Here is a 14,705-nt window from a genome sequence, read left to right on the forward strand (position 1 = left end):
ACTCTGATGTGCAAAGGTGTCGTAGAAGAAAATCGAGAAATCAAGAGAAACTTGGCTCTAGTGACAAGGAAATCTGACAGGGAATCATAATCTTTCGAGTACATGTCCCCTTCTTTTTCTTTATGCCTCGTGGCACATTTTTCTGACAGAAAAATAGCAGCATTTCTGTACAAGTAGGATGGATTTATTATCCGATTCCGTATTATTTTTATATAGAATGTATTTAAATAATAAAAATTTAAAATAATACAATCTATCTCACGATATATCTTTTAACATTTTCTTTTGATGGTTCATAAAAATATTAAATTGTAAAACGTTTTATTACAATTAAGATTCTGGAAACAAAGATTGCATAAAATGTTAAGCGAAGCTAATACTAAAAAAAAGTTTTATAGCTTAATTTTCTTCGTTATAATATTAACTTTAATATTAGTAATAGTAAACTTTAGTAATAGTAAGTTGAGTATTCCCTTCTTTACTTCTTCTTGGTTGAATTCAGTAAACATTCTCGACATCTTCAATACTACGCCATTCACAGTAAAGTTCCTCAATAAATATATAATTTTTCAGTCTTATCGTCTATTAAAATTGCAAGTTTATATGAATCTTTCTCTCTTATTGAATCTTATTTCTCTTTTCAAACTGAAAATATAACCTTAAAAAATCTCTCAAATGAATAAAATTAATTTCTTTGAATTAACTATATATTGAAACTATATATTAATATATTAATTATTATCTTTAATAACAATGATTTATAATTCGTAGTTGTTGTAATCTGCATTATAAAAAATATTAGTTATATAGTTGTTATAATATCACTAAAAAAAAATAAAAATAAAAAGGTTAATCAAATTTTTTCTTCCAAAAAAATAAGTAAGTCTATTAAAGTAACATTTAGTATAAGTACACGTTAAATTTCAAAAATCAATGTTCAATGCAACAACAAATTCTCCTTCTCCACTATGCATCAATTCATCTCAAGGTTTTCTACTCGAGTACGAACAACATTTCACGATTGGTTAGTCTCTTACGAGGATAAGAGAAAGTCTTATATGAGAAGCGACTTGAAAATATGGCAGTTGTCGCGCAAGAAAATTCCAAATGAAAAAGGAACTCCTGTCGAGTTGAAAATCTTTTAAAAATATCCAACGGTGGAGACGAATGGCACAGCATGGTTAGATGACCGAAATAGAAATTCGAACTGGGCGATGTGATGATATTCCTACCATTTTAACTTTCTGGTTGATTCAAGCTAAGACCACAAAGGATATTTTTCGATTGTTTTGAAAACTGAATCTATCGTTATGACAGCCGCATAATTTTAGCCACGTCATAAAAATAGCATCACAGTTTCTTTTTAAACGCTGACATTTGATGGAAATCTTGAGAAACTATTTTAAAATCAACTAACAAATCTGAAAACAGAATTTATGATGTTTAATGTATTTTTAAATACTTTTTTATTCCAATGAAATATCAAATTATTTATTTTAATTATTTATTTATTATTATATTATATTTTGTTAAATAATATTTAGTTCCTCAAGTAAACTTAAATGGTGGTCATTAAAAAATGATTCTTAATAAAATAATGATTTCAAAAAATTAAGTTTATATATTTTTTAATTTAGGAATCTCTGACAAATTTTTTGAAAAACATTTTTCATAATTATAAAACATATTGTTTTATATATTTATAATATAAACATAATTGTTTTATATATTTTTTTATGAATATTTTGATAGTATTCTTCCATAAATTTTTATGTGAATTTTTTTACAATTAATTTATATAACATTAAAATTATTCTACTATTAAAAACATTTAATATAAAAATATGTAATTTCAGAAATCATCACACCTTTTCATTAATAATAATTATTTAATATTTAAAAAAATATGAGCATATGAATCATCAATAAGTATAATTTATCAAATATTTAATCTATCTAACAAATTAGATATTTTATCCATAAATTCTTAATCCTGTATAAACAATACTAAGGGCACGAAATCTCAGTATGAGTCATATAATCCATATGACATCACTATCCATTTGCTTTGTTTAATTTTCTATCATTAGTAATTGGATCTCTCGTATTTGTCAATCGTAAAAGATCTTCAATAACGAATCGTGCAATTTTCGCTACCCTTAATCACTTTATCTTTCCCTTCACTTAATTTTAACGATGTTCTAGTTAAATATTTGATACCATATATCTAAGATGACTTTAACGCCATTTCGAATTATCGTCCTTTGTTTCGAATTTTTTCACACATGACTTGTATTTGTTCAGTTATTCAATTATTCTGTTTCAAATAATATCTCGAAAAATAAAGCTGAACAATATCTATGTAGAAAAAAATTTTTAAAAATGTTGATTTTTAACATATTCAAAACTCATTGAAGATGATATTCATTTTCCAAGTAATTATCATATATTTTTCTGAAAAAAAAATTTTTTCATTTTTCATAATCCATAAAAAAACCATTAGCATCAGAATATAATTGATAATTATTTAATTAAACAAAATTATCTAAAATCTTATGAATTTTTTATCTAACCTTATGAAAGTTTTTTTTCCCTTTCTCATTCTTCATTATAAGTAAGAAAGAAATAAATAAATCTAATGATTATACATATTTATAGATCAAATCAAAAATTCAAATTTCTTCCTCTCAAATTTCAAATTAAAAAAATTATACTCATCACATATATGTATGCATATTTCTTTTTTTCTTTAACTTCACTGTGTTTAATCTAGCCTCTGGGCTTATATCTTTTCTAATTACAAATCTGATGTTTAATCCTACTTTTTCTTTCTTTACCCTTATCGTCTTCTCTTTTCTCAAGGGAATAGAAGAAACTTTTTCCATTCGTTACGTATAAATGCCGTTCGATGCTCATATATTCAAGTTCGAAGAAAATGTAAATTTGTCAGATTTATGGGGCAATTTTAAAAGTAAGAGATTATTTGATGATAGTTTGAGAATTTGGAATATTTGGTGATAGTAAAAAAATGTTTTCACCTAATTTATACATTTGAGTTTATATTTTATATCTAATCCTAATCCATTAAAATTTAAATAATATTCTTATTTTATAAATATTTAATGTCGTGTCATGTTTATCATATTTTAAAAATGATACCATTTCTTAGATTCTCAAAGATAAGACAAAGATTAAAAAAGATCATAATCTCAGTTACAATATATATTAATTTAAAAAATTACATTTACAAAAATTGAAAATTTGATCAAACAAGATCTTAAAATGTGATAAAATTACATGATATATTTGATTAAAAATTTGAAAAATAAAAATATATATAAAAAGATTTTATTATTTAAATGCCAGTTTTAAGATACAATATTGATCATTAAACATGGCAATTAAAAATGCATGAAAAAGATATGGTTAATTTTTATTAATAAATCAATGCATGTCATGACGAATTTTAAACCGTTATATTGAAAATTCGCCAATATCAAACCATCAAATCATAACAATAAAAATTTTCTATAATGATTATTCTAAATTTTTTATGTATACAAATTATACTTAATTTTTTACATTCCTTTAAAGTGCTTTTGATAATAATATTAGATTTTCCATCCAATATTAAATTTTGCGTAATTTGATAATAAATATGAAATGGTACATTAATAAGTAAATTCCATTATCAAAAATAATGAATTGATATTTCAAAATGTTAAAATAATGTTTCGTCATAGAAAGTATTGATAATTGATTCTATTAATATTATTATTAACATACGGTTAATTATATTTCTTTTCAATTCACCAAGAGTATTAAAACTATTCCCTTATGAAGATGAACGTAAAACGAAAGGCAACAATAAAACGATTTACTTAATACGATAAGCAAGCTGGCTATATCCCAGCAAGTAAATTTTCGAGAAGTGCAGAAATCGTCGAAGCGTGATAGCTCAGAATTCAGCTTTAATCGAGGAGTCTCTTATCTTTGTAATACATTGTAAGCAGTCGTGAAAAACGGTCGAAAATGTGATGTCAACGGTACTTTCACTATAACTTTACGATTTCGCGTGAAAATGAACTTACACCGCGTGTTTAACATTCACATCGTTATATACTATGGCTCTAGTATACTAATGTTAAATTAACCTTTATCTCACAATCGAGCGACAAACGATGGTTGCCGAGCAGCACACTGTTTTCCATTTTGTATATTAATCAAAAATATCATTCTTATTCAAATAAATTTCTAAATTGCCGTTTCATTTTTATTACTTACATTTTGATATTAATCATGGTTATAATTTTGTAAATTATCACATTATAAGTGAAGTTCGTCACTTTACATAGAAATATCTGGTCCGTTCCGTTCCATTTCGTTCCTATTTTAACATAATAACGCGTTTTGATTGGTACATGTAAAATATTTTTTAAGAACTATAAAACTATAAAATATTTTATGGGAGAAATAAATAACTATATAAATATATTTTAATTTCATGCAATAATATCATCTAAATTTTTAATATATTTAATAAATAATATATATAATATTATTAGATGTGTATAAAGATATCTAATAAGAATAAATATATCTGTAATATTAATAATTTTCATGATTTCAATTTCTAGAATTTGAATTGTAGATTGGATTTAATCAAATTTGTATTTACCATTTATTGCCATTTTTTCTATGCATAATAATACGAAATATATATGATGAAGCTAACATCGTATTTACTATAAGAGAAAATTAACGAGTCAACAGTAGACAAAGGGCTGTTGCTAATGGGGTCTGACGTTGACGAATCTTCAGGTTACAAAGTCGTCAACTGTACAGAGGGCCCTACCAGCAGGAGGTTGGCATTATAGCTAAGAGCACACTTCACGCTTACTAGCTTATCGGAATAATCTAAAGCATTCATTTCCAACTGATGAGACGGCTATTATTCCCAACATTGTAATAATAGGTAGGGAGAGTATAGTATGAAAGAAAAAAAAGATGTAACTTATAAAAATGATATGACATGAAACAAAAAAATCTATTAAAGAAAAATTAATATATTTATAATTTATAAAAAACTATTATAAAAAATCTGTATTATAAAAAAAATAAAATAAATTATAGAAATAAAACAAAAAATAGGAAATTAACTTTTAAAACACTTTATGATAAAAGAAGAATAAGCGCTATTTTCAGATATCAAGAAACCCCAGGGTAAAAATAAAAATCGAAGAAAAAAGAAAAATCTCTGTCGGGTCTCTGATAAGAGGATCCAGCTCTTGCAGAAAAATCACCGTGGCGGTTTGAACGGTAGCTGAGTTTCGACTATTTGTCCTCGAAAGACAAGATCCTAATGGGAAAGTAATCCCTTTTGGGAAAATGTTAGGAGAGATAAAGAGACGGCGCAAGAGATCCAAGGAGATTCGAATTGCATGCTCTCGGCAACTTGGTTGAAGTTCGTCGAGATCAGGTTCACGATAAGGATCCCTCTTTTCGTAAAGCTCGCTCGGAATTTGTCTTCAACAGAAACTGTTGGACCATCTTTAGAACCTTCCGAACCAGTTCTAACAGGATTAAGAAAACGATTGGTGGAATTGAAGGATATTGTATAGAGTAATATATATGTTTTATAAAATTCATTAAAAAAAACGTAATAATAATTTTATGTTATGTTATGTTATGTTATGTTATGTTAAATGTAATAAAATTTATAGTAATGTATGAGTACTATTAATATTATATTAATAAAAAAAAATAAAATTTTTTTTAATATAACATTTCGTTCATTTCAAAATTGGACAAGTTTTATTTAATTCATGTTTACTTAGATAATTATATATGGATATTATAAGTATCGCAAAATAACATATTATAACTTGAAAAAACTTCTTTTTTAATTTCTTTGACTTTGAACTTTCTATTCTTTTTACACGAAAAAAGGAATATATCATAACCTCAAAATATCCTGTTGCACAAATAACCGTATTTTCCGGCGTAAAAAACACGAAGAAGTTAACTGTGTATATATACTGGAGACATACTGGAGATATACTTTAATCTCTAGTGTCAGCCGTGAGCTAATTAAAAATCATGATATGCATGTGCTGAAAAGGGCTGTACCACTAAGTAACGGTCCTTGGTCCTCATGTTTCGCGCGAACAGACGCGGAAACTTGTTTGCTAATTGGCGCATCTTCAAAGACTGTCAACCTTTCTACCACCATTCCATTCCGCCGCATTTCTTATAGCAATCGTTCTTGCGATAAATCAAATGCGCATCACCGTATATTTCAAAAACGAGATCTCTTGGTAATACGCATAAACAAGTATCAACAGAAAATAACATTTTTTTTTGCCTACCTCTTTATCTGATATGATGTTGCCACCGGTATATTTTCAAACGATTCTTCATCTCGCTTTAGTTGATACTCATGTCACATGAATATTCAAATTTGTTATTCAATCATTAAATTCTTATCTGTCGTATCTGTCACTGATTTGTTATTTGATCACTCAATCACTGTTTCACCAAAACAGTATGACAAATTCTAGACATTTTTATAAATTGCAAAAAGTTTCTATTTAATTTAATAACAACACAAATAATTCAGATAGGTTAAAAAATATAAAATTATATTGATAGTTATCGATAATTTATTAAATAGAATACGATACGATAAAGATAAATGTCAAAGCGACAAAATCGAACAAACTCACACCGACTCGACGGTACGTGGCACGCGCCTACGACTGAAAGCAAAGCATTCCGACACCGAGTTCTAACATGAAATCTCGCGCTCGGTCATGTTCGGAGTTGTTCGCTACTACTCGACTCAAAGCACGTGGTGGCTGCCGCGCGACCACGCTGCCTCTCTGTTTCGTCTACCCCACCACAATAATTGTTTTTCGACTTTTTACCTATCGTATTTATATTTCTGTTTCTAATTTATATAAATGTTTTTGATTCAATTTATTTGGATACTATAGAAAATTATTTTATTTAATTTTAGAATTTAAATTTGTTAAGAGATTTTTGTTTCATTAATACTAGTATTAATACTAGATTTCATTAATACTAGATTATAAAATATATTATTTTAAAATATATATGATATTTATATATTATATTATATATAATTATTATATAATAATAAAAACTTAATGCAAAAACAAGTTATAATTATAGATTTATATCTTTCTATTATTTTATAAAATCAAAAAAGTAACTAATAATTATGATTTTGTAAATTATTTCTATTATGATATATTAAATTTATCTCTCATATAAACACTAATAATAAATTTCACTTGACAATATATATATCAATATAAAAAAATTTTATAAGCTTGGAAATATCAAATATCAACGATTCCATTGATTTATAAAATACCCACAATGAAATTCCACGCATAAAAATACAATCTTATCTTATATTCATATTTTATCCCTACTAATCCCAATTGTATCATACAAATTTCAGAAGAAAATTTCTTTTCCACCAACCATCATTATTATTCGTATCTTCTATTTTCGGATAAGGATCGTAAAAACTGTTTTGACATTAGAATACAACTCGGTAGTTGAACTTATCTTTCTTGGAAAACGAAAAGAATTGTTGTCATGTTTACTTAAACGTGGACGAATTGAGGGGGCAACTTGACTATACCACAAACGAAACCCACTCTCTAAAATCGCATCAGTATTCACGATAGATACTCGTTCCACTGATGAGCTCCGTATCGACTCCTGGAGAAGCGTCGCGACACCGAGGCGTCTTCTGATTAAGGGAAAGACTTTGAAATTTGAATGTTCCATAAAAAAGAATTCTTCTTCTATAAAAACATGATCGTGAAGAAAAAATATTCGTCGATAACGAGATCGTTGGGATGATATGGTCGATGATCTGTCTTGCATAGAAAGTATTCTCGTGATGATGAATGGCGAATGTCTTGCGAATTCCTGCGAGAATAGGACGAGTTTGTCCAAAAGGAAATATTCAGGGGTTTGAATACGAAATTCGTTGATCATGAAGAGTGACAATGAAAAGCAATTTCTCTGCTTGTAATTTTCGAAAGATTTATGATATTATTATATTTATGATAGATTTACGATATCATAATCAATGATGATGAAGAATTTATTAATTGAAATTTAAAAATTTGAATTTTAAATTAAAAGAATTTTTTAATTTAAATTTGTAAAAAGACGAATTAAAAGATAGATTTGTAAATATGAGTTTAGATTTTAATTGATACATTTGAAATATTAAATTTCAATATTTGTATTTTAATTCATATTTGAATTTGAATTAAACAAAGTTTGATATAAAAAAAATATTTTATCTATTAAAAAGCAAGATTAAAATTATTATAATTAATTGATTTGATTAATTTAATTGATTAATATTAATAATTCCTTCATTTATTTTTTAGGATCATTTATCAATTGTCAATTATATTTGTCAGTTGTAATTTCAATGGAAGATTAATACAATTTTTTTTAAAAAATTCTATTAATATTAGTAATTCTTTACACATTATATTGAATTTCAAATCTGTATAAGAAAATACTTGAATTTGATATTAAAATATTCATTACATGTAAATTTATTTCTTTATAATAAAAAATTAATAAAATAATTCATCCAGCTATAAGCTTTCAATTGATATGTAACAAATATTATTTAACAATACATTTAACTCCTTTTCCTGAATGATTTTACAACCATTTAATAAATTAAATCATTAATCATTTAACAGATCAAAATTGATCCATACCATTAAAATCAAACTTATTCAACATGGATTAATAAAATCAATCTCTATAATTTTCTTATCAAAAATGAACTGAATTACACATCAATATTATATGTACAAAAACTCTCCCTAAATGATTCTGAAACCGAACAAAGAAACGAAGAAAAATAAAAAGAAATGGGACAGGGGAATCGGAGCTCCACCAAACCTCTATTCGTTTCTCGTCATCGACGTTCAACGAAGGACGTCGAATCGGTGAGTTAGCATAAATTTCGGGCCCATTTAAATCCAGACTTTATCCAAGCTAGAGTTTCTCCCCGATGAGCGATTCGCATGTAAACGACATCCGGTATACTGCCCTTTGGCGACCGCTCATAAAACGGAGGGCGAACCACCTGCTACCGGCCTCTTTCTTCCGATTGTTGTGACAATCTCTGTACGTAGGGATGTACACATGGAACTTGGTCGAGGCAAGATGAAATTTCGGGGACTATTCCGACCGGAACTCGTCGAAACGTGGATAGGATTTTCGAGAAATGGACGAAATTTTGCGGAGTGCTTTATTGTGAATTAGTCACAAATGAGATAGAATTTTCAGGAATTTCCTCAAGAAATATCTTGTTTTTAGATGACATATGACACTTGAAAATTGATTTTATTTCGATAATGAAATATAATCATATTGAAGATTTTTATTATTTTTCTAGAACAAAATAAATATAATGTAAGTATAGGTTTAACTTTTTATTAAATAATGTAATTATAGTAAGGTCCGGATACATGATTACGAATTTCGCTTATATATAAGTTATCCTTATTAATTCCTGGAATTAATAGAGATAGACTTCAGTGTTATTTAATGATGTGATCAGTATTAATTTAATATAATTTAATGAATTACGACCGGAATAAACAAATTTTAAACGAATTTATTTTTAAAATTTACTTTTAAAATCAAACTAATTTTTTCACATATAGAATGTATCCATGTATCTGAACAGTATATAATTTAAAAATAAATATTTTAAAGTATACATCAATGAATTTCTTTACAATTTTTTAATATGATGTAAACTTACTATTTATTATATCATAATATATGATATTTATCAAAATAATCTTAAAAAAACTAAAGTAAATTTCATTTCTCAAAATTTACCTGAATATCCACAAAATAAAATTCAAGCCATACGAGATTTGCAATTATAATTCTCTCAAAAAAAACATGGACATTTTCATTGATCTGTTTATCTTCAAACTGTTATTTCCAAAAATATTTCCGATGGTAATCGATGCAGGAGGGAGAGGTGGTTTCCTAGCGGCAGGATTTACGGGTCGGGAATCCATTAGAATCCAGCGACTAGCGCGCAACCAAGGAAATAAGGAAGGTTACAGGATGAAAGCAGTGAGTTGCAACCCCTCGCGGCATACGGTGTGCGTTTTCCATCGGGCCAAATAGAATTTGCGGTCGTCGTCGCCGTTCACCACCGCGGAACCACTCCAAATGTTTCTCTCCCTCTCTGTCTCTTCCTTTTGTAGAAATTTCACCTCTTATTTCTAGAAAGTTTCATCTGCTTCCAATTATATTCTTCTTTTCTTGCGATTTTTTTAATATCTGAATTTAATAAAATAATAATAATTAAATAATGAAAATTATATTATAAATAAATAAAAGATACAATGAAATTTCTATGATTATTGCGTTATAGAATTTACTATGATCGAATGAAATATGAGATAATGGAAAATGATTTGTAATTGTATTTCCCCTAGAAAAATACCATTCAGAGAAAATTATGTACAATTGACACGTGACTCTAATCTAGTAATCCAATAACATACATCGTACGGTTTCTCCATCTGTCTATCTGTCCATCTTTTGGTTAATTTATATTATCAATTTAATACATTTCTCAAATTTATTTTATCGTTTCCTTTGTACAATTATATTTCCATAAAAATTTATTACTTGAAAAAAAAAATTATTTATCATTAAACACTTAATTCATTAATTATTATTTTATATTATCATTCAAATTGACATTTCATGAAAAAAATCAAACGTTTAAATAATCACAAAATAATGTTTCAACGTTTCAACTTTTCTATTTAGATACATCTTAAGGGGTATTCCCAAAGGAACCATTTATCCGCTAAAAATCGAATGGCTGCCAAGAATCCGGAGAGTGTTTGTTGCCGTGATAAACGGGTAAACGAGGAGAGTTAAACTTTCAAGAGCGCATTTCCGCGGCTAAACGTTAAACTGGAGGGAAAAAAAAGGATGTTTCATTTCCCGTTGTTTATCGATCTTCTTTTAAACCGCTGCTCATTATTTTTTATTTTTTTGCCATAATTCCGACCAAATTTCTCATTTTCTGTTCTCAAATTTTAATAAATTCAATAAAAAAAATAATTTCTTATCAGCAAATGATAATGAGATAAGTTTAATGGACAACAAATAAGTTAAAATATAACAAAAATAACTAAAATTAAAATAAGTCACTATAAATATTTATGAGAAAAATCGAATTATCATAGAAAAATCTGAATAAAAAATAATCTCTCTAACTTCACTCTCTAACATTATGAACATAGAATCAATTTAGAAGATATGAAGATATGAAGATATGAAGATATATCATTCACAGGAATTTATTATGCATACTTTTATAATTCAAAAAGAATTATGAATATAATCTCCAAGGAATTATTTATTTATTAATTCTATATAAACTAAGGTATTTTAAAAATGCTATTGTGTGCTTTTTTTCTTTTAATTATAAAAAATTCAGTTACTTGAATAGCAGTGACTTGTATATGCATAAAAGTTAATAATAAATGAATATTGTAAATGAAGAACATGCGTATAATTATGATTAAATGTAAATTGTGTAATATTAACATTGTATAATTCATTGTATTTTAAATGAAAATTATTAAAATCTTTTTTAACATTAAAATATAATCATTAATTAAACCAATACCACATAAAAATATTTTCCATCTTTTGAAATTTTATATTAACATTAAATTAAAATTTTTTATTTAAATTATTTAAATTAATGAAAATAATTTTTATTATATATCTAATCAATTTTTTCTTAAATATTGCATCATAATCAAATATAACCAAATTAAACAAGATATATATATATATATATATATATATATATATATATGTATATAATATTATATTCTTAAAAATTTACATTAAAAATAATAAAAATATATTACGCATAACAACTTCACTTGCTATTATTATTTCTGCGATATTTTTTACGAGAGTTATACAATGTTTTTCAAACCACATTCGTTTTTCTACCCTATTGAAGAAAGACGAAAGTAAAAGGGAGCCGAAGAGGTTAGGAATAGAGAAACAAGTGATCCCCTTCGATATTCCGCGTGACGCATCAGTATTCCGAAATCGCGTCGATCGTTCGTCTTCCGAGACAAGAATTCAAACCATTTTGAACGAATTTTCCTCCGGTACATGGCGAGAAAGTTTACCATCGCCCCTTGTCTTTCAAATACTATCTTTTTTCCTGGTGAAAATTCCTCTCTCAACCGTTTTAGCCTTCTTTTAATTGTCATTGAAACAATAAGAAGTCGTAAAAACTTTTTGGTCTATCTCCAATTTTCTGCTGATGGCGGTTGTTGTTCTTTCTTTTTTATCCTCTGAAGTATTAAGATATTTCCATTCTTAATTCGATCCCATTTCTTTTTATGAATCCGCTTCACTATTCTTAACCTAAACTTGAGAAACTGACTGGAAATAATTACAGAAAAAACTCGGGAAATTAAGAAGTTGAATGTATAAATCACTGTAATATTTTAACGAACTTTATAAACTATGTTTATTTAAATTTAATTTTTAATTTTTCTTTATGCAGCTAAATTATATTTAATTAACTCACTGAAAGTAATTATAAATTTAATTTATAATTTTAACAAATATAATATAAAAACATTGTTGTTATCTTTAACAGCTTCATTTTCATTCTATTAAATCTAAATTTTAATAATATTGTTTCTACGAATTCTAATTGTCGATAATAGTCATCCATGAATGTTATTTAATATCTGCATATATAAGATAATATAATACTTACAAACACAGTGGCAATCCGGTTGATTAGATTAATATATAGTTATTTGAATTTTACATGGAATTAATATCTCGTTAATACTTCAAATTTTATTTAATTAAATACACTGTAATTTTAAACTTCATAATTTCTTCAACGCATATGATATGAGAGCTTTAACAATATTTACGTAATATTCATGTTTTTTTATTCTTTATTCCATAAATTAATTTATTGCGGAGGATATTTAAAATATTCAATAAAATTATTAATAAGAATCAGAATGTATTCAAGAATCAGAATAATATTTACGAAATGAATTATTATTTCATTTTATTACACTAAATAAAGACATTAAACAAGGATAATAAATCTTTTCATCTAATTACGTATTTATTTATCTATCTATTAGTGAACAACTATGTTTTTATCCCGAAATCTAATCCTCCTTTATATTATTTTTAATTGAATTCCTGCGATGAAATTTCATCCAACTGAAGTCTGAAGTCTCGTCTATTTCTCTTCCTCTTTCGCTCTCGTATTTAAAAGACCGTTTTTGCAACCATGTTTTCTCTTTTTACTTTCTACTCTCCTCTCAACACTTATTCACCACACTTCCAATTTCATTTCCCGGAATTTTCTCTGTTATATGCTTGATTTTCAAAGCATTTAATATATGCCGCATATTAAACTGAGCGTTTTTTACGCGCGTCGAAGTAGCACGAAGACGACAGTTATACGAACCATAGTGAAGTGGGAAGAATTTTGAACTTCGATATCTCGAACAGAAACTACTTCATAGTTAAGACGACAGAAATCGTTTGTCTATCGATAATGTACGTTCTATTGCATACATGGAGCGCCATCTGTTATTTGTATTTATTATTGTTAGTAAATAATTCATCAATTATATTTAATTAATGTGATTATAAAGGATCAAAAAATTTATTTAATAAATTTTTATTTTAATTATATTTATTTTAATGATATATTTTTTATATAAGAAAATATTAAAAGCAAAAAATTCAATAATATTTAAATTAATAATTTCTCTCGTATGTTTCTTATAGGAATAATAAAAACCATTTAGAACAGGTTATGCGACAAGAAACTACACAGTTAAAACGATACTGGATGATTGGAACGACAGGTGCGATTAATGAGCATTTGACTGAACCTTGGGTCTACGCCGACCACTAATTAAATTAATTTCAAGATACGCTCCGTTCTGTTGCTGTCGCCCACATCTAAACTGCCAGTCACGAATCCAGTAACGATCAGTAGGTGGGGAGAAAAGACGGTCGAAGAATGACTAGGGGAATTCGACCTCGAATAGCAGCATTAATATGATTATTTAATTAATTCTTTCAAGGATTCTTCGAGCAAATAATTACAAGATACAAGATTGTGACCAATCAAGAAGGCGTTACCAGTAGCTCTTTTACAACAAATATTCTTATTTAATTTGATGACGAAAAAAAATTGAAAATTTAATGTCAAAAGAAAAAATTATAAGATTTTTTTTTTAATTCTATTTTATTCAAAAAACATTTCTAATTTATCTAATAAACTACACAAAAAATTCTAGCCATAAATGAATTTCTCAATGAAACATATCTAGAGAAATCAGTATAAGAAAGCTCTTTTGCAGCTCGAATCAGAAAATTGGTGCTGAAAGTTCTTCTTATATAGAAACGAAGAAATCTTATTGAGTCGTGCATTACCTTCTTTCAATTAACGCCTTTCCCGTATTCGAGATACGCCTCTCCCCTTTTCTTTGTTCCCGACAAGGATAAAGAACGGCTTCGTAATAGCGAGAACGAGACAGATTAATCTAGTTGTTACCACTGAACAA

General features: G+C 26.9%; 1 protein-coding gene and 1 long non-coding RNA gene across 4 annotated transcripts in view; both read right to left on the minus strand.

Annotated features, from left to right (window-relative positions):
- The window catches only part of LOC108001804 (protein espinas-like), a 49,513-nt gene extending 42,760 nt beyond the window's left edge, over window positions 1-6,753 (minus strand). The window contains exon 1 of the mRNA XM_062071548.1: window positions 6,369-6,753. The gene's annotated coding sequence lies outside the window, so the exon portion shown is untranslated. The remainder of the gene's footprint in view (window positions 1-6,368) is intronic.
- Window positions 6,754-8,600: 1,847 nt separating this feature from the next.
- Window positions 8,601-13,933, minus strand: LOC133665690 (uncharacterized). Of its 3 annotated transcripts, none has more exons than XR_009828875.1 (3): window positions 12,875-13,933; window positions 9,925-12,531; window positions 8,601-9,468 (listed from the first exon to the last, which is right to left on the minus strand). It is a non-coding gene; the product is annotated as an uncharacterized LOC133665690 (long non-coding RNA). The 3 variants fall into 3 exon arrangements; XR_009828876.1 differs by lacking the exon at window positions 8,601-9,468 and adding an exon at window positions 9,495-9,589; XR_009828874.1 differs by lacking the exon at window positions 8,601-9,468 and having other exon boundaries at window positions 9,495-12,531.
- Window positions 13,934-14,705: the final 772 nt, after the last annotated feature.

The sequence above is a fragment of the Apis cerana genome, linkage group LG1 (assembly GCF_029169275.1).
Source record: "Apis cerana isolate GH-2021 linkage group LG1, AcerK_1.0, whole genome shotgun sequence".
Lineage (NCBI taxonomy): Eukaryota > Metazoa > Arthropoda > Insecta > Hymenoptera > Apidae > Apis > Apis cerana.